This window comes from Crinia signifera, chromosome 12 (genome assembly GCF_055691185.1).
Source record: "Crinia signifera chromosome 12, ASM5569118v1, whole genome shotgun sequence".
Lineage (NCBI taxonomy): Eukaryota > Metazoa > Chordata > Amphibia > Anura > Myobatrachidae > Crinia > Crinia signifera.
Genome location: NC_139228.1, coordinates 45,930,076 through 45,950,631, shown reverse-complemented (window position 1 = coordinate 45,950,631; position 20,556 = coordinate 45,930,076). Strand labels below are relative to the sequence as shown.

The 20,556-nt window shown below is 45.4% G+C and overlaps 1 protein-coding gene and 1 pseudogene across 8 annotated transcripts in view; one reads left to right on the top strand and one right to left on the bottom strand.

Moving 5' to 3' along the window:
- Window positions 1-20,556, top strand: part of FUT8 (fucosyltransferase 8) — a 315,179-nt gene that overhangs the window by 44,291 nt on the left and 250,332 nt on the right. The window lies entirely within an intron of this gene.
- On the bottom strand, window positions 4,311-4,446 carry LOC146050922 (U2 spliceosomal RNA; annotated as a pseudogene).

Sequence of the window (20,556 nt, the reverse complement as noted above, 5' to 3'; positions counted from 1 at the left end):
GCATAAAACTTTTACAAACAACTTTAAAAACTGCAAAAAGGGCTGGACAAGACACCTGATGTGCTGGAACAAAGTCAGGATACCTTCCTATCCGGATTGGAAGGTCCCCAAGGGCTGAAGATGATAAACAACTAGTAGTCCTCAGACATCAGGATGTCCTACTCCAACGCGTTAAGGGCTATAATGCAGCCCTTTTTCAAGGTGTGAGGGTTGTTTGTATTTATACCAGTGTCTTATTTACATAATGAAAAAACATTCTAAAACATGGAACAATCCTGTAACATGATCATGCTGATTTAAGTATAAGACAGCCTCCAGATAGCATACAAATGAATACATAATCTCATCGTAAAATAATGCATATAAACACATTTACATATTAACATACAAAACATGCACAAAACATAAATACATGATAATACAGCTTATTCCATTTATCCGTATTTTACTTATGTATATCCCGCAGCAGGTCATATCCGGCATCGCTCTTGCTGGACTCCGTGCCGGAAGTAGGTCACCTGACGTGTTTGGAATGCGGGCACGTACTGGAATGTACCTGTAAGAAACAATATATAGGTTACACGATAACACAATTTAAGGTCAGATTATCGGAACATTGCCGTAATATTGGTAAGGGGATTGAATCCCATCATGTTTCGCTACACTTCAAGAAACAACATGATACAAATACCAAGCATATTGCCAATCTTTGTGGCATTAAAATAGTTTCTGATAATTGGAGGGTTAATGACAGGGATAAATGTCTTTCCCAGTTGGAGAACCATTTATGAATTAAAAACGATTGAGCCTTTGGGCTTAAACATTGGGTTTGATTATAGTACGGTTATTGAGAAGTCACTAATTCATATTTATAGGTGAAAATATTTTTTTTTTTCAATTGGCTTAACGGTTTTTAATTATTTATTTTGTATAATGGATTATTCAGTGGTCAGGGAACTCGGTCCTCATTAGCCCACGAAGTGCATGTTTTGCAGGTCTCCTCACAGAATCACAAGTGAAATAATTAACTCCACCTGCAGACCTTATAAAATGTGCCTGAGTAATTAGTACACCTGTGCACCTGCTGGGTTACCAGCAAAACATGCACTGTGTGGGGTAATGAGGACCGAGTTCCTGACCACTGGGATAATTGGATCGCGCTGGAGAACAAACTCGAGAGGACCAAATTGTCCATTGGAACCATGTGAATATCTTCCCAGGGGTGATGTTAAAGTAAATTGCCGCGATTTGCGGCTCACGTCCGGGAAGTGCCCGCGTTCCAAACACTGGAAGTCCCAAGACGGACGTCAGTTGACCTACTTCCGGCACTGAGCCTGGCAAGAGCGATGCCGGATATGACCTGCTGCGGGATATACATAAGTAAAATACGGATAAATGGAATACACTGTATTTATCATGTATATACACTGTATGTATCATGTATTTATGTATTGTGAATGTTTTGTATGTTAATATGTAAATGTGTTTTATATGTATTATTTTACGATGAGATTATGTATTCATTTGTATGCTATCTGGAAGCTTTCTTATACTTAAATCAGCGTGATCATGTTACGGGATTGTTCAATTTTTTAGCATGTTTTTTAATTATGTAAATAAGATACTGGTATAAATACCAGGTAGTTACAAACAACCCTCTCACCTTGAAAAAAGGGCTGCATTATAGCCCGAAATGCATTGATGGAGGAGGTGGAGGACATCCTGACATCTAAGGTCTACTAGCTGTTTATCATCTTCAGCCCTTAGGACAGTGGTAGCCAACCCTAGCCCTCGAGAGCTACCAACAGTTCACATTTTCCAGACAACCTAGCTGCTGCACTCATTAATCACTGACAGATTTTAAAAGATACACAGATGGAGCTAATTAGCTCACTTGTGATTCTGTGAGGAGACCTGCAAAACATGCACTGTTGGTAGCTCTCAAGGACTAGGGTTGGCTACCCCAGCCTTAAGCTGGGTACACATCTATACAATCCCTGTTTTCTTGCCACCGTTCGACCGACCATACACGCGACCGACCGTCCACAAACACCAGCCGATACGCGCGTACACACCTGCACAATTTTACTTGCGACGTCCGATCTACTCCCGTCCAAACAGTCACAAGAAAAAGATTGTACCACAGTACACACTGTCTCGATTTGGGCTATTGACACGTCAAATATAAACAAAATTATCATAATGGGCTGGGTTAAGGGCATACCAAAACAAAGAGGCGTGAGTACAGAACCTAAACAAAAGTGACGAGGTACGCCTCTAAAAATTAGTCAGCCGGCAGGATGACTAAACTTCTAGATAGATGGGGTACGCGTCTAAAAATTAGTCAGCCGGCAAGGTTAAGAGGATAGGGGCGGTTAAGCAGACTGGGGTGGTGAGCCCCTCACCACCTTTCTCTGCCCCTCACTATTGTACTCAGCCCTCATTATCTCCCTCAGCCCTTCAGCACCATCCTCTGTCCTCATAAATTCCTCAGCCCACTACTCACCTGTCCTGGGCTCCTGTCCAGGGCGCATAGCAGCTGCTGGTCACACTGATGTTACCACAGGTACAGCCAATCATCCCGTACACAGTATGTTTTAATAAGGTCCCTCAACAACAGCTACAAGTACTGGTTTATGAGCAGGTGTGCTGATTGAGATATACAGTGCATGCTGCCATTGTCATTGCAGGATGGACCTGCTATTAGTGCAACAGCGGGATCTATTTCCCAATGTTGCTATCAGTCCTGACAGAGGCAGCTGCTGATCTACTTTGTACGAAAATGCCATAAATAGGTATTCCAAATGCTGCAATCTGCAGTCGCCAGGGTGAGAAGGGGGGTGCCACAGAACACACACTACTAGTCTGAAGCCAGCGGCGGATGGAGAAGGGGACGGGAGTTGAGATGGGATTGAGTGTCACAGGCTGCCTGATCACTGCCTGCCACAGTGATCGGGATGCAGATAATAAAGATTACTTACTAGGAGGAAAAAGCTGCATCATCAGTACTCCAGAAGCTAGTAGCATCGCTGTTCGTGAGCAGCTGACTGACTGGTACAATCAGTGCGTAACCATCAGCCGCGCACCCCCAGAACCGCGTCTAGCTGCTGGAAATCAATAGAAGAGGCTTTTTCTCCTCCTCCCTCCCAGTAAATATACAGCTGGGGAAGCAGTTTGAGTTTGAAGAAACTCAGGGAGCCCGAGGTGTGCTCCCACCACCACCAGTGCTGTGCCTAAACACGTGCAAAGGGGGCAGCCGTACGAACGTTTGGACCCTCTCCCAAAGGAGAAAGGCCCCATGGTTCCCCTAACCCCCCTCAACCATAAGGCCGAGGAAGGGAAAAAAGGGATCGGTGGGTCCTCTTCGCCGAAGCTCAGAGAGACCCGCTTTTCCTCCACCCCCGGAAGGGTTTTGGACGGTGGGTCCTCCGCACCCGAAGGTTTGGAGAGACCCGCTTAGGCTTCCCTCCGCCTTGCGGCTCGGGGTTGCCCTCGAGGGGACCGGGACTCTCCCCAAAAGGTGAAGAGTCCCAGCCACGTTTGGGGAACGGAAGGCCCGTTAGGGACAGCCGCACTACCCAAATCAAAAAAACGTGACAAACTAACGAAAAACGTGGAGTGCTCAAAAGTGCAAATCAAAGAAATAAATAAAAGAGGCCCTAGCCAGAAGGCCGGGGTGGGGGTGTAAAAAAATTGTCCTACCCCATCCAAAAGGACGAGGTAAGGACGTGTAGCCTAACCTAGAGGGAAGTGCGCAGTGTGTGTGCCATTCAGTGCATGGTGCTGGACATCACCAGTGCAAATCAGGCACCCCCGAGTTTCCCCGGGGGCACAGTGCAGCCTCGGGCTCCAGGCAGCCGACCCTTCAGCGTCCGACCAAGCTTTTCTCTGTCTCACCAGCAGGCATTTTCCAGCCCCCGGCATGGGAATGGGTACTCCACTGGGCTTTTCGAAAGACTCCCTTAGGGGCTGCACCCCCCTCGGAAGAGCAATCTACTCAGTCCCAGTGTTTCTCCGCTCCCAGGGTTAAGATACTGGGCTGAGCTTTTCGCTGTGCCCAGGCTGGTGGTTAGCCAACCTGGACCAATCTACTCTGTCTCAGCTTTTCTCCGCTCCCTGGGAATGGATACTAGACTGAGCCTTTCGCTGACTCATCCTTCGGGGGCTACGAACCCCGTCAAGAGAGTCAATCTACTAGGCCCAGTGTTTCTCCCCCCCTCTTACCAGTGGATTTACGGAAACAACACCTCCTACCAAAGGCAGAGGTGAAGATACTTAGTGAGACTTTTCACTACTCCCGGGAAAAAACAGAGGGGTCCCACACCCTCCGCCCATCAGAGCAGCTACTCAGTCCCACCTTTCTCTATTCTCTGCCAGAGGCCAGTCCATACCCACTGATAAGAACAGATACTACACTTGATCTTAGCCAAAAGGCCGAGAAGACTAAACTTCTAGATAGATGGGGTACGCGTCTAAAAATTAGTCAGCCGGCAAGGTTAAGAGGATAGGGGCGGTTAGGCAGACTGGGGTGGTGAGCCCCTCACCACCTTTCTCTGCCCCTCACTATTGTACTCAGCCCTCATTATCTCCCTCAGCCCTTCAGCACCATCCTCTGTCCTCATAAATTCCTCAGCCCACTACTCACCTGTCCTGGGCTCCTGTCCAGGGCGCATAGCAGCTGCTGGTCACACTGATGTTACCACAGGTACAGCCAATCATCCCGTACACAGTATGTTTTAATAAGGTCCCTCAACAACAGCTACAAGTACTGGTTTATGAGCAGGTGTGCTGATTGAGATATACAGTGCATGCTGCCATTGTCATTGCAGGATGGACCTGCTATTAGTGCAACAGCGGGATCTATTTCCCAATGTTGCTATCAGTCCTGACAGAGGCAGCTGCTGATCTACTTTGTACGAAAATGCCATAAATAGGTATTCCAAATGCTGCAATCTGCAGTCGCCAGGGTGAGAAGGGGGGTGCCACAGAACACACACTACTAGTCTGAAGCCAGCGGCGGATGGAGAAGGGGACGGGAGTTGAGATGGGATTGAGTGTCACAGGCTGCCTGATCACTGCCTGCCACAGTGATCGGGATGCAGATAATAAAGATTACTTACTAGGAGGAAAAAGCTGCATCATCAGTACTCCAGAAGCTAGTAGCATCGCTGTTCGTGAGCAGCTGACTGACTGGTACAATCAGTGCGTAACCATCAGCCGCGCACCCCCAGAACCGCGTCTAGCTGCTGGAAATCAATAGAAGAGGCTTCTTCTCCTCCTCCCTCCCAGTAAATATACAGCTGGGGAAGCAGTAATTGTAGTAAAAAATCAAGAGGGTTAAATGTGTATAGCGTAGCAGCTACAGTTAAAGTATAGACGCTAACAAGTCGCAATGTAAATAAAGGAGACGTATCAGAGTCTATGTGTTGCGTCTATGGTCTGTGTTCCATCTATGGTCTATGTGTTCCGTCTAGCGTTTCAAAGGTGCTCTGTTCTGAACATGAATTTCCCAGACATGGTACACATTATGTTACACATTACATTGCCATACATATGTGTACCATGTCTGGGAAATTCATTTTTAGAACGGACGGAACACATAGACCATGAGAGGAATGGAGAGAAGGGCAGCGGCAGGGAGCTGCGGGGCTGTTCTGGCACATTGTGCACGGTAATACCTGAGCTCATCCAGCAGCAATTGTGGGGTACGTCTGGCCGCTCCCCCTCTCTTTGTTACATGTGGAGCTGATGAAGTGAGTGGCTCTGGGTGAGAGCTGCCTTCCCTACAAGCTGCAGGCGAGAGGCGGCAGCAACAGACAGCAAGGAGCCATGAGAGAATACAAAGTAGTTTCCCTGGGATCCGGCGGGGTTGGCAAGTCTGCCCTCACTGTCCAGTTTGTGACCGGATTCTTCACAGAAAAGTATGACCCCACCATTGAGGACTTCTACAGGAAGGAGATTGAGGTAGTAGTGTGGGTACTCTTTACCTAGAAGGGCGCCCGTCGTGGTGATCGCGGGTACATTTATGTCTGGCCGCGACGCGACCGACGCGATGCCCGCGATTTCCCATTGAAACCCATGTTAAACATGGAAATCGCGTCGGTCGCGTTGCGGCGGTCCATAAATGTACCCGCGATGCCCGCGACGCGATGCACCCGATTCCCCATAGGAATCAATGTTAAATGGCCCGACCGTCGCGATTTTACTGTTAAATGCCTCAATGGACCCGATTTGGCCATAGGAATCAATGTTAAATGGGCCACAGAGCCCAAATAGGCACAATTAACCCTTAAATGTCCCCCCAAATTTTTAACGCCACCCCACGATCCACGCCAACCCGAAGCGTGGCGAGCGCAGCGAGCCCGCGAGGGGCGGCGGTACGCGTCCTCCGACCTTTTCATGCCCTACTATCCACTAGGGCGTGGAGTGAGAATAGAATAGTGTGGCGAGCGCAGCGAGCCACCGAGCCCGAAGCGTGGCGAGCGCACGCGGATACCTTCACAGTTATACGCGTCCCCTCGCGGGCTTCACAGGTGTCCGTGGCGACGCGGACACCTGTGAAGCCCGCGAGGGGACGCGTTTACCTGTGAAGGTATCCGCGTGCGCTCGCCACGCTTCGGGCTCGGTGGCTCGCTGCGCTCGCCACACTATTCTATTCTCACTCCACGCCCTAGTGGATAGTAGGGCATGAAAAGGTCGGAGGACGCGTACCGCCGCCCCTCGCGGGCTCGCTGCGCTCGCCACGCTTCGGGTTGGCGTGGATCGTGGGGTGGCGTTAAAAATTTGGGGGGACATTTAAGGGTTCATTGTGCCTATTTGGGCTCTGTGGCCCATTTAACATTGATTCCTATGGCCAAATCGCGGGCATTGAGGCATTTTACATGAAAATCGCGCTCAATCAGCCTTTTTAACATTGCTCCCTACGGGAAAATCGCGGTCATCGCGGGTAGCAGATTTTTATGTACCCGCGATGCCCGCGATTTTTACCCCCGACGCCCGCGATTTCAATCGCTGGCGCCCATCTAGGTAAAGAGTACCGTAGTGTGTGATCCTGGACATATAATAATGACCCCTGCACTCTAAATGGTTCCCATGTGCAGAATATAGTACACCGGCAGTTTGTGTTGCTCTCAGACGCAATTGAGAACTAGCTGTAATTGGCATACATGGTAGTGGCGGCAGCGTGATGATGCCAGGCATTGCCGGAGAAGTAATATCCTATAAAATGTTAAACCTGTCAGTTGTGTCAATCCTTTAATTTTATTTTTACGGTATATACACAGCACTAATTCAAGCTCCATTACCTGGACAACAAATCGGGAAGGGGCATAGGGTAGTTCTCCATAACTACACGGATTAGCACCTTCCCCAGATGTCTGACTGTGGACCATGACCCGCACACAGCAGCATTAACAGCCGCCAGCGAATCGCTGTGGATATTAGGGGGGCAGGTGCAGGGGATGCTGCCTGTACCCCACGCTGCCCAGTTATCACCTCGCCTCTCCCTGTATCCTTCCTGGACTGGGGGGGGGGGCAGTGAATTTAAGGGACTGGCAGGCCACATGGCACAGAGGCAGCCAGAGCAGCGGCTGTGAGATGATAGGTGGCATATGGTATTTCCCCACTGAGCTGTAGGGCATGGGGTGGCTTGGATAGGCTAAGGCTGTCCCATTGTAGCTCAAAGTGCTGCTGGCTCTTGGGATATGCAAGGAGAGGAAATGAGACATAGTCCAATACAAGGAACCAGCCGGCAGGGTGACTGAAATTTAGACGCATAACCCGGCTATATAGAAGTTTAGTCACCCTGCCGGCTGACTAAAATTTAGACGCAGCAGAGATTGATCCGCACAGTCTAGTTTCCCAAGGGAGTTGTATGGATATTATTTCTCCCTTCTCAGCTCTTGTATAGAGCACTGGTATGTTTGCAATATTTGTCTACTCCTGAGACAATGTTGCTATGTAGCAATACTTTGTTGCTAAACTCTATTCATTAGAGTCTGGCAATAATATGCAGACCGCTGACAGCAATAGCTGTATCTTTCTATTTCTTTGATGGGAATTATTTGTGGGAGGTAACCGTAATAAATATCCCTCATATATATGATCTGTTCTTTACACATGATAGAGTTGCTGTTTACTCATATACTGATTTTGCAGTCATTATATTGATAGAGACAAATATCTGCGGCTATTGCAATTGCACCTGCCGCTTCCTCCGTCTCTAACAGGCTGTTAGGGAATTGGCTGATTTGTTAGAATTTTTTATGTGGACTGATATCCAGATTTTTGTATATTTATCTGAGTCCACAATTGATTCTATTTGCATAGGCGTACATTGTCAGCGCAATTGTCTGCAGCTAATGATCATTTAACCGCCGCTCTCTATAACTGTAAGCGGCTTCTTAAAATTTAGACGCATAACCCAACTTTATGTGCTTGTAGGAGAGATCATGCAGCTATGGAACGCCCACATGGGCGTTCCAGCTTTGGCTGTATAGTCGCAAGGACGGCAGCATATCGGTCGGACGTGCGTACACACTGCACTTTTGTACCGATATGGGGCCGTCCTGTCGGATGAAAATTAAACAGCAAAGAACAGTCGGCCGACCGAGTATGGACGGTCAAGACAGTTTTTTGCCGTTTATCGGTCGGTAGGCACAGCGTACACACATATACAATTGAACGGCTGTCCGACCCAGAACAGAAGAACGGCCCGACGATTGTATATATGTGTACCCAGCTTTAGGATAAACTTCATATCTGGATTGGAAGGTCCCCAACTTTGTGCACATCAGGTGTATTTGTCCAGCCCTTTTTGTTGTTTTGTAAAAGTTTTATGGACTTTCTGTATGGATAATAACATATTTTCATGGAGAACGTGATTGGATTGCAATTTACACCTTTTTGCGGGATGATGATCCATGGAAAAGAAACCTTTTGAGGAACATAGGGTTCAAACCCTTGGTGAGTTTTTATAAAAGGCCATTTGTCTGTGGATTCCTTTTTCCGTTATTTGTGACTGTGATATTGAAAATTCAAAGAAACCCTTACTTGCATATAGGGGGTGAGTAACAGGTCAGTGTACTTGTACCCAGTTTATAAATTTTCTCATTCCTATACGAACACTGAAGTTAAATGTATGCCCTGAGAAACCAGCAGAAAATAAATTCCAATGTGTATATAGGGTATTTCTTGCAGGTCAGTCAGCAGTGTTCAGTTGGGAAGGAATAGACAGGAGGACCAACAGTACAGTGGAGTCCACCTCAAGTGTTTTGGACTTATTTTGATTCACACATTGGGGATGCAGCGCCATGACCTACCCTTTTCTTTTGTTCTAAGTGTCAGTTTTGGCTTTGCTAATTGGTGTATTACTTCAAATAAGTACTGTAGTATGTATTTTTGAAGTGTTTCTCAAACATTTAGCATTTCTGTGATAATTATTTTAAGGAACACTGCTAGAGGCTATAGTTTCTGTACTGCTGCATGTCTACTTCCTCCTTCTGACTTGTAACCCTTATCAATCACATTCTGCAAACAACGCCCAGACTTCCCCTGCATGATTACAGCACATTTGTATATATGTTTTGTGGTCGCTTCTTAATCACACTGTAAGCCGGAAACCAAGTAGAACAGGTGGAAATTTCCCTGCTCAGATTACAATGGTGGACTTCTTTGAATGTTTGTCTTGAAAGAGATGCATTTCATGTCCTTTTTTTCAAAATATTAACTTGGTTGTATGAAATTATATTGTACAGTTTATGGACTCACATTGTTACCATGGCCTTACAAGTCACATAATCTTTGCTGCAGCACTAGGTTCCCAAATACTTATTGGTTCTCCTGGATTATATTCACTGCCCTGTCAATGGAAATACCATTGTGATCAATTAAATTCAACGAACTGTGATAGCAGCGGAAGAGAACTCCCAGAGCTCTTCAGATTGGCACACTTTTATGTTGGAGAGTGCTGGTTCTTGCATGTATTTATTTGGAGAGTGACGGTTCTTGCAGCTAAGGTACCCTCCCATGATGCTGTTTGCACCATGCTATGGCACAAAACCGCATCCGAAACCTAATTTTCTCAGAATTCTGTTTGTACCCGAGGAGAATGAGTGCAGAAATTGACTAGACTTACTTGGCAGCAAGATGACTTGAATAGCATCCAAGTGGTAATTTCTATAAAAAATGTTTAGTTTGTACCATTGCTACAAAAACAGGTAATTGAATAAATAAGATAAAACAATTGACTGTACAGGTACACACCACTGGGTTAGTGTTCACTCTAGGATTTTTTTGGGCAGAGCGCTAACCACTGGGCAAACCACTTTTTTTCAATCGGAAGGGCACATTTTATATTAGAAATTTACATTACAAACAAACAAAAAAAATTATATAAAAAACTGCACACTGCACTAGGATTACTCCCATTAAACATTGTCATACTCTGCTATGCCCATTACATATTCTGTCATAATGACAATTACACATTACGGCTCACACTGTAATGCCTCTTACACATTATACCACACACCATAATGCCCATTACACATTAAGGCATTCACCATAATGCCCATTACACATGATGGCACACACCAAAAGTTCAGTGGCATGTCAGCACAGTGGGGGGGCAGCGCAAGGGTGCACAGTGGCACACACCAAAAGGGCAGGGTGCATATTGAGGTTTTAAAACAAGGCAGGGTGAGGCACCCTGCAAAAGAAGCTTAGAGGGAACACTACTGGGTTCTGCAGCAGTTCCCTTTATAGCTTGATGATGCTACTTTATAAAACTGTAATGGGTTAGTCAAAAATTGCCCATGTTCTTTCTCAATCTGCAGCAAAAATCCATGCATAAATGTTACAGTATTTATGACCAGTCTCTCCTCCTTTTAGGCTACTTAAAGGCCCATACACACTAGATCTGTGGTTCTCAACCTCGGTCCTCAAGTACCCCCAACAGTGCATGTTTTCCAGGTCTCTACACAGGATCAGAAGTGAAATAAATAGCTCCACCTGTGTATCTTTGAAAATGTGTCAGTGAGTAATGAGTGCACCTGCTGGGTGACCTAGAAAATGTGAACGGTCGGGGGTACAGGAGCACCGAGGTTGAGAACCACTGCACTCGATGATTTTGAGCTCAAAGTGGCCCACTTTTCCAATTTTGAGCTACTTTGAGCTCAAAATCACCTTGTGTGTATGGGCGCGCAATAAGTGGTGAGCGCTGATGCATGCTGGCCATTGGCTGGTATTGCATGCTGAGTGAACCAGTGCTCCCCCCTCCCGAAATTCACTAGGGTGGGTGATTTATCAACCAAGAGATTTTCATAACCTGGCTCTTGGGCAAAAATGCCCATAGTGTACACACCTTAAATCCTAGTGAATGTGACATGGTCTACAATTTGCTTTTAAAAGGACCATGATTTGTGATTTAAACACTGGAGCGTGGTAATAGTAATTGTGAGAGTAATTAAATGTTTTCAATATATGCTGTAGACTTCCTGTGCGCAAGACTCAAGTTAAGCTGCTCTTCAATCTTCATGTTCTCCATGCAGTAAGAATATTTAAAAGCTTGTAGCTGGCACTTGTATATGGCACCTGTATATTTTACTGCTTTTTAAGGACGAGCGGTTTCTAGTGACAGTAACAGTGTTAATGGGTATTTTATTTTACGCATTCTGGATAAAGAAATAATATATTGGGTGCATATTTATATAAAAAAAATATGCATTCAGTGTGCAGAACGCTAGCAAGCATATTATTCCTGTGAAAGCATATCTTTTCTCTTAAATCCCATTCCCAGAATTATAGTAGTCCAAACACATGGTTCACAAGAAACCTGTGTTCCGCAATGAATTGTACCCACCAGTGCATGATTTTATGTATCCACCAGTTTCTTACAGGCAAATACATACACACTGGGCGACTTTGAGCTGAAAGTCACTCAAAACAGCATGTTTGAGCCGTTTTCAGCTCAAAGCCGCCCAGTGTGTATGGCCCAGCGGTGAGCGCTGCTGCATGCTCCCACAACATCGCCAGGAAAGCTGTTCATCTGCTGGTTATGCCAGCAGATGAGTGGCTTTCAGGACGGCTTTGCATAACGCTCAGCTATGCAACACTGTCCTTCCCCCCTCCGTCGGCACCAGGCAGGGGGAAAGCCGATCAGTGTGTATGCACTGAGTGGCTTTCCCCACTGCGATGACAGCTATCATCGCTCGCCATGCTTCGTGCACAGCGCCCAGCTGCACTCGGCACCCACAACAATGTTGACCCAGATTTACCCAACCTATTATATTCTCTCCCTCTGATCAGCTGGTAATATATGCTGGGACTTTTATAATAGTTGGCTAGCATCATTTTTCCAGGACTGCGCTTCTCTCCAGTTTCTGTTTGCTGAATCATTTATATTTTGAATACTGCCTTTGTTGAGTAAATATTAATATTTTTCTGCCTAACATATTGCCATTGGTTACATTGTAACCAGAAGAGATGCAATAGATCGGCATTCGCCCAACAAGTGCAAGCATTCCTAGAAATAATTTCCTACACAAACAATTTAAGGTTCTTTATTCAGAGAGAGTCAGGCTATTTGGGCTTTAGCCCAAATATACATCTTCTCTCCTCCATTATTTAACAATAAAATTTTGGTAGCTGGAAAAGGCCATACTGAGGGAAAATACATTTTGGACAATTCAATTATTTTGTAGTTTGGAAGCATGGATTTGCATCCTAAAAATCACACATACAGTATGGCGACTAATTTTCTAGGATAATTCAGGACCACTGCCTTTGTATAGTACGGTATGTTAATTCTACATTGTGCAACCTGGAAGGTGTGTGAAAATCACCCTGAACCTCCCATTTATTAGAAGGCTATGAGGGTCAGTACGGATGGTGTAATGGTTAGCAATACTGCCTCACAGCACTGAGGTCATGGGTTCGATTCCCATCATGGCTCTAACTGTGCGGAGTTTGTATAATTTCCCCGTACTTGCGTGGGTTTCTTCCGGGTACTCCGGTTTCCTCCCACAATCCAAAAATATACTGGTAGGCTAATTGGCTCCCAACAAATTAACCCTAGAATATCTGTGTGTGCGCATGTACATGTGGTAGGGAATATACTGGGGCAGGGACTGATGTGAGTGTTCAAATATTCTCTAAAGCTGCGGAATATGTATGCGCTATATAAGAAACTGTGGTACTTGTGTAGTTTCACGGCAGCAGCTTACGCTATGTTTAAAGCTACGCTAATAGCACCCAACGGCTGTCTTACTTGTGTAGTTTACTTGCATAGGCTGCTGCCGTGAACCTACACAAGTAACTACCATACTGGCAACTGCATCGGTGTGTCTGGCAAGCGTAGGCAGCGCCTCTCACACCACCAGTGCCAGCATGATCCCCTCTCTTTGGCGGGGAGGGGAATATGGTGGCGCCGGCGGGGAGGCACTCCATCTGTTTGAGACGCAGGAGCGTCTGAGTAGCTATTTCGGCAGGGTACAGCAACCCTGCCGACAGGGTTAGGGGTTCTGTAGCGCGTGCGTCTCCTATCCAAAGAGGGGGTGCGTCTCATTCGTGTCATGCCCGAACCTCGCCGCCTCACTTTATAACGACACCCTATCTTCAGCATTGGACTTTGCCTGCCCTCCCTCCTCTATCCCCCTTTGATGCTCCAACCCCCAACCGTGGCACTCGCCTATCACCCGATTCCTTAAAAAGTGCTCTTGCACTGCTGAGCGCTTCTGGAAGAAATCACGCTCCCTTGCGGATTATCTACATTTCAAATTCATTCTTTCCTCCTTCAGCTCTGCCCTTGCTCTGGCCAAGGAATTCTACTTTAAGTCCCTCATCCTTTCCCAATCATCCAACCCCGCAGGCTCTTTGCCACCTTCAACTCCTTGCTCTCCCCCCATCCTCCAGCTCTTCCGTCCTCCATCGTAGCCACTGATTTTGCTACCTACTTTTCAACCAAAATCTCCTCTCTCAGGACTGCCATCACTGCTGCCATGACCTCACCCTCTACCTCCTCCCCTCCTACATCTCCACTCCCCTCCTTCCCTCCCCTGTCCTCATTTTACCCCACCACTGCCGCTGAAGTCCATTCTATCCTTCAATCCACTTCTCCCTCCACCTGCCCGCTCGATCCTATCCCCTCCAATATTATTGTCGTCTCAGTCAGTCGGTCTACTCTCACCTGGCTCACCTCTTTAATCTTTCCCTATCCTCTGGGATTTTCCCCTCCTCCTTCAAACACTCTCTTGTCTCCCCAATTCTCAAAAAAAAAAATCAAATCTGGACCCCAACTTTCCGTCCAACTACAGGCCCATCTCCTTCCTCCCTTTTGCCTCAAAGCTCCTAGATTGTCTGGCCTATAATCATGTCCTAAACCACCTTACTGCTAACTCCATTCTAGGTCCCCTCCAATCTGGGTTCCGCCCTTTACATTCCACTGAAACTGCCCTGACCAAAGTCACTAACGATCTACGATCAGCTAAATCCAAAGGCCTCTTCTCTATCCTCATCCAGCTTGATCTGTCGGCTGCCTTTGACACTGTTGACCACCCTCTCCTGCTCAACACCCTCCGCTCCTTTGGCATCACTGGCACGGTCTTCTCCTGGTTCACCTCATACCTCTCCGATCGCTCCTTCTCCGTCTCCACTCCGAGCTCCTCATCTCCTACTACCACGCAGCCAGTCGGTGTTCCCCAAGGGTCAGTCCTTGGCCCTCTCCTCTTCTCCCTCTACACCACCTCTCTGGGCACCCTCATCTGCTCCTATGGCTTCCATTACCACCTTTATGCTGATGATACCCTAATCTATCTCTCCTCCCCCGACCTATTCCCATCACTCCTATCCAAGGTCACCGAATGCATGATGGCATGACCCAACGCTTCCTGAAACTAAACATGGCTAAAACTGAACTTCTAATTTTCCATCCCCCGAACATCCCCTCTTCGCCAACTATCTCCATCAGCATTGGTGAAACCGAGATCACCTCCACCAACCAAACGCCCTGCCCCGGTGTCATCATTGGCTCACCCCCCACATTCGTGCTCTCTCACGGTCTTGTCGCTTTAACCTCCGCAACATCTTGCGCATCAGACCATTCCTCTCCACTGACACGACCAAAATTCTCATTCACTCTCTTGTCATCTCCCGCCTTGACTACTGCAACATCCTTCTCTTTGGGCTACCTCTCGCCCCTCTCCAATCCATTCTTAACGCTGCTGCTAGGCTTATCTTCCTCTCCCGCCACTCTACCTCCGCCTTCCCCCTCTGTCTATCTCTTCACTGGCTCCCTATTCCTTTCCGGGTTCTCTTTAAACTTCTCACCACCACCTACAAGGCTCTCTCCTCCTCCCCGCTCCTTACCTCTCCACTGATCTCTATCCACACTCCCTCCCGTCCTCTTCGCTCCGCCGCCGACCGACCTCTCATCTAATCACCTCCTCCCACTCCCGTATCCAAGACTTCTCTTGCGCTGTCCCCCTGCACTGGAACAACCTCCCGCCACCCATCAGGCTTTCTGATTCCCTTACCTCCTTCAAGCGCTCCCTCAAAACCCACTTCTTCAGACTGGCCTATCCCCCCTCCTCCTCCTAACCTCTGTTGCTCCTCCTATCCTAACTATCCTACCCCTCCATCCGTTCCTACTTATCCTATTGTTTTTCGTTCGTCCACCCACCTCCTTTTAGTCTGTTAACTCTTATAAGTAGGGCCCTCCTTCCTCACGTACTCACCCTACCTCTTTACCTCACCAGTGCTCCTGCCCTGTTCTTCCCTTCCTCTACTTCATCTTCAGTCTCCTCAACAATTTCGACACCTACTTCAGAACTGATGCTGATTTTAGTTCTACCAGCTATACCCCTATTTATGCTGTATTTTATCAACACACCCTGTACGTTACCTTGTAATTTGTTTTTTGTTTGCTATGTACGGCGCTGCGGACACTTTGTGGCACCTTATAAATAAACATGCTACTACATTGAAGGAGGCATTTGCCAGTGCTCCATGTTACATACTGGCAAATGCCTTAATTTGTAACCCCCACTATCCACGGCTTTTCAAACCCCCACTATCCACTGCAGCCCGAAGCGTGGTGAGCGCACGCATTACGCGTCCGCCCGACCTTTTTATACCCCCACTATCCACGTGAGTGTGGAGTTGATTTTATATAGTGTGACGAGCGGATGCGGATTACATGCAAGGTAATCCGTGTCCCATCGCTACGCTTCGGGCTCGGTGGCTCCATATAAAATCAACTCCACGCCGACGTGGATAGTGGGGGTATGAAAAGGGTCAGGAGTATGCATTACGCGGGGCTCGCTGCGATTGCCACGCTTCGGGCTGCCGTTGATAGTAGGGTTGTTTCACTAACACATTCACATCTGCCATATCATACATCTGAGACGACATATGTTAACTTGTAACTGGATTTTAATTAATAATATGAAGAAGAATTAAAGCAACTTAACACATTACAGTACAATCAGTACTTCAGACTGACTACGCTGGATCTGACAGGGACGCTTAAGCAGCCGCGGGAACACTACGCTACTTCTGACTGACTATGCTGGCCGCGGGAACACTACGCTATGCTACTTCTGACTGACTACAATGGCTGCGGGAACTACACTGATTCTGACAGGGGCGCTACACTGAAGGTGTAACTGCCGACGTGAAACTACACAAGTACCAAAACTGTTAATAAATAAATAATAATAAATAAGCAAAATACTGTATTTTTCAGTGTTTATTATATTTGTAAAATGACGGGAAAATCATTTTTAGCTCCCATCTCCCATCAATACAACACGTCAACTTTACATGTCCCACATCATTTGGCTGATTAATAAGCTTTTTAAGGTGCCCATAAACACTTGTGCGATTTGGGCCCTTGTCACCTGATTCTGATGTATTGGGACAAGAAATCAGGTAAAAAATGTAAAATCGCATTCGTTTCCAATACATTACATGGTCCAGTTTCCATTAGTTCAGAGAAGGTTATACAACATAAACATTTAAATTGAAGAAGTGCAGTCACAGATAGTCACCCTGCAGCAACATCAGCAAGATAAACCCTCAATGAGTTTCCTGTTACATGCGTTCAGGACTTTATTTAAAGATTAATTGAATAAGCACATCTGATTTCATGATGGCTCATTTATATATAGATGAGGGGGAAAAAAAAGGGAAATTGGCCAATTTAACCACAAATAAATAATACATATCTATTTTCAGAGAAAGGTGCTAGTACTTTACTTCACTACCCTAATTTCAGCCTGTCTTGTTTTTGATTTGGCTCTCAGTATTTACTTTTAGGATATAGTTTTTTTTTTTATAGCGATAGATTGATACAAAGATTTAGATATACAGTGCATCCATAAAGTATTCACAGCGTGTCCCTTTTTCCACATTTTAAGTTACAGCCTTATTCCAAAATAAAATAAATTAACTTTGTCCCCCAAAATTCAATACACAATATTAAAAAAAAAAAAAAAAATCACATGTACACAAATATTCACAGCCTTTGCTGAATGCTTTGTTGATGCATCTTTGTTCGCAATTAAAGCCTCAAGTGTATTTGAATAAGATGCCACAAACTTGACAAACCTATTTTTGGGCAGTTTTGCCCATTTCTCTTTGCAGCACCTCTTATGCTCCACCAGGTTGGATAATAAGTGGCGGTTCACAGTCATTTTCAGATCTCTCCAGAGATGTTCAATTGGATTCAAGTATGCTCTGGCACTCAAGGGCACTTCACAGAGCCACATCATGGCTGTGTGCTTATGTCTGTTGTCCTGCTAAAGGATAAACTGTCAGTCTAGTCTGAGGTAAGGAGCACTCTGGAGCAGGTTTTCATCCAGGATCAGTACATTGCGGCATTCATCTTTCCCTCTGTCCAGACTAGTCTTCAAGCTCCTGCCACTGAAAAATATCCCCACAGAATGATGCTGCCACCACGATGCTTCACTGTAGGGATGCTAATGGCCTGGTTATGAGCAATTTCTGGTTTCCTCCAAACATGATGCCGGCATTCACACCAGAGTTCAATCTTTGTCTCATCAGACCAGAAAATTATGTTTCTAATGGTGTGACAGTCCTTCAGGTGCATTTTTGGCAAACTCCAGTCGAACCGCCATGAACTTTTTTACTAAAGAGTGGCTTCCATCTGGCCACTCTACCGTACAGGGCTGATTGGTCAATTGCTTAGAGATAGTTGTCCTACTGGAAGGTTTTCTTCCCTGACTAGGGTCCTTCTCCTCTAATCACTAAGTTTAGACTGCTGGCCAGCCCTAGGAAAAGTCCTGTGGTTCCGAACTTCTTCCATTTACGGCGCCACTGTGCTCTTTGGGACCTTCAAAGCAGCATATTTTTTTCTGTACCCTTCCCCAGATTTGTGCCTCGAAACAATCCTGTCTTGGAGGTCTACAGACCGTTCCTTTGACTTCATGCTTGGTTTGTGCTCTGACATGCACTATCAAGTGTGAGACATTATATGCACTGATGTGTGCCTTTCCAAATCATTTCCAATCAACTAAGATGAACTCCAATTAAGCTGTAGGAACATTTCAAGGATGATCAGTGGAAACAGGATGCACCTGATCTCAATTTTGAGCTTAATGGCAACGGCTGTGAATATTTATGTACATGTGATTTTTTTATTTTTAATACATTTTACGAAAATCTCCCCAAAAATTTTTTGCACGTTGTAGTTATGGGGTATTATGTGCACAATTTTGAGGGAAAATATTTTTTTTCCATTTTGGAATAAGGCGTTAACATAACAAAATGTAGAAAAAAAGTGTAGCGCTGTGAATACTTTCTGGATGCACTGTAGAGGGAGTGAAATTAATAAAATTGGATGTTGCCCATATCAGCTAATCGGCTTTTACCTATTATCGTTTTATCCACATTGGACCTTTGAGCATAACAGATGGACACTCAGTTATTATAGCTTACCATACTTGAATATCCACTTGAGTTTTTCCCTACTTACTGAAATAGAACTTTGGGATACCACCACCGGCATCCGTCTGTGCCTGTCATCCAACAAAGAGACAGAGGTAACATAACACAGCGGCAAATTCCCAGCATGATTTTATGGATACTCACCACAACGATTTCCAGCTAAAGAAAGGAGAACAATTCCACTCAGGATCATATGCAAGCAGGAGACTGTATTAAGTATATTGCTCAGTCCAATTCTTATCAATATTCTTATTAATAATTTTAGCGAATTTAGTGCACTATTTGGTCAGCAATTAGTAGATTGTTTTATTTATGTATAAGAAATTTCGTTTATTTTGTGATACCCAATTGATACGGATTTTTTATATATTATATTTGATATCTAGCGCTCCACTTCCCTTTTCTTTTTGTTATATTTGTTTCAAGGAACTGACTACTCCTTGGTGTGAGCTGCTTGCGACACATACACCCCACCTTTGGCGCCTTCTCTTTACCGATTGGTAATCACCCCCCTTATTTTTGATAAAGTGCATTCAATTTCTTTGCATTTGACTTGTATTTGTTAGCTTTATTATCTAGTGTATGTCTATGAGTAAGCTCAGCCTTCGCTTTCTTAATACATTGTCATAGCTTTTAGTAGATTAATAATGTCTACAGCAGTGGTTCCCAGACTGTGCCGTGGCACCCTGTTGGTGGTTGGTGGTCCATGACCAATTCAAATTATTTTTGACTAATGTAATAAGCAAATTGTTGACAAACACAGGTGAATCTTGTCCCTCACCTTAACTGACCCTAAGGAAGAACTAGAAATACATTTTACTTAATTTCATATTTTTTTCCTCATTTTCGTGATTAGAAACTTTTATCCTAAGGGTGCCGTGAAAAAAATTCTGATACTCAGGGGTGCCGTGATTTTAAAAAGTTTGGGAACCACTGGTCTACAGGGTTTTTCGGGCCATTCTGATCTTTCCGCTCTCTCCGTTCCAGATGCTTGAAATACAAACCATTTTTTTTTTATCTTTGCACCACTTCTCGTGTTTATTTATTAGGAAAGGTTTTTCTGGCACTGCACACGCAGGGCTCAGCCTTTCCCTTCTCACATCCTTTGTATTACTTGTGCAGACACATGCAAATCCCATGGGTTTCCCCCCGAGAAGTCTCTCATTCTGTATTAATTTATTGAATGTGATTCATTTGCAACCACAGTGACCTTGTAGCAAAAACATGTCAGTCCCAATATGTCCTCACTCGACACAGGTCTCCCTGTCATAAGGTTCTGCTACAGTCTCTGAACTGGAGGCTGAAACTAGGCACAGGACATAAGGTGCCCATACACATACCAATTACTTGGTACTTTTTGTGCTAAAATAGCATTGCATAGCATGCACAACGATGCTATTTTAGCACAAAAAGTACCGGGTAATTGGTACGTGTATGGGCACCTATACTGTTCACCTTTCTCTTTGTGTATAATCTGTCAATTTCCTCAGTTTTATTTCCTCTCGTATTAATATATTCGATCCATTGTGAAATCCGATATGTCCCTTCAATTCCTCTTTTGAAAGTTGAAACAAAAAACAACAAATAACTGAC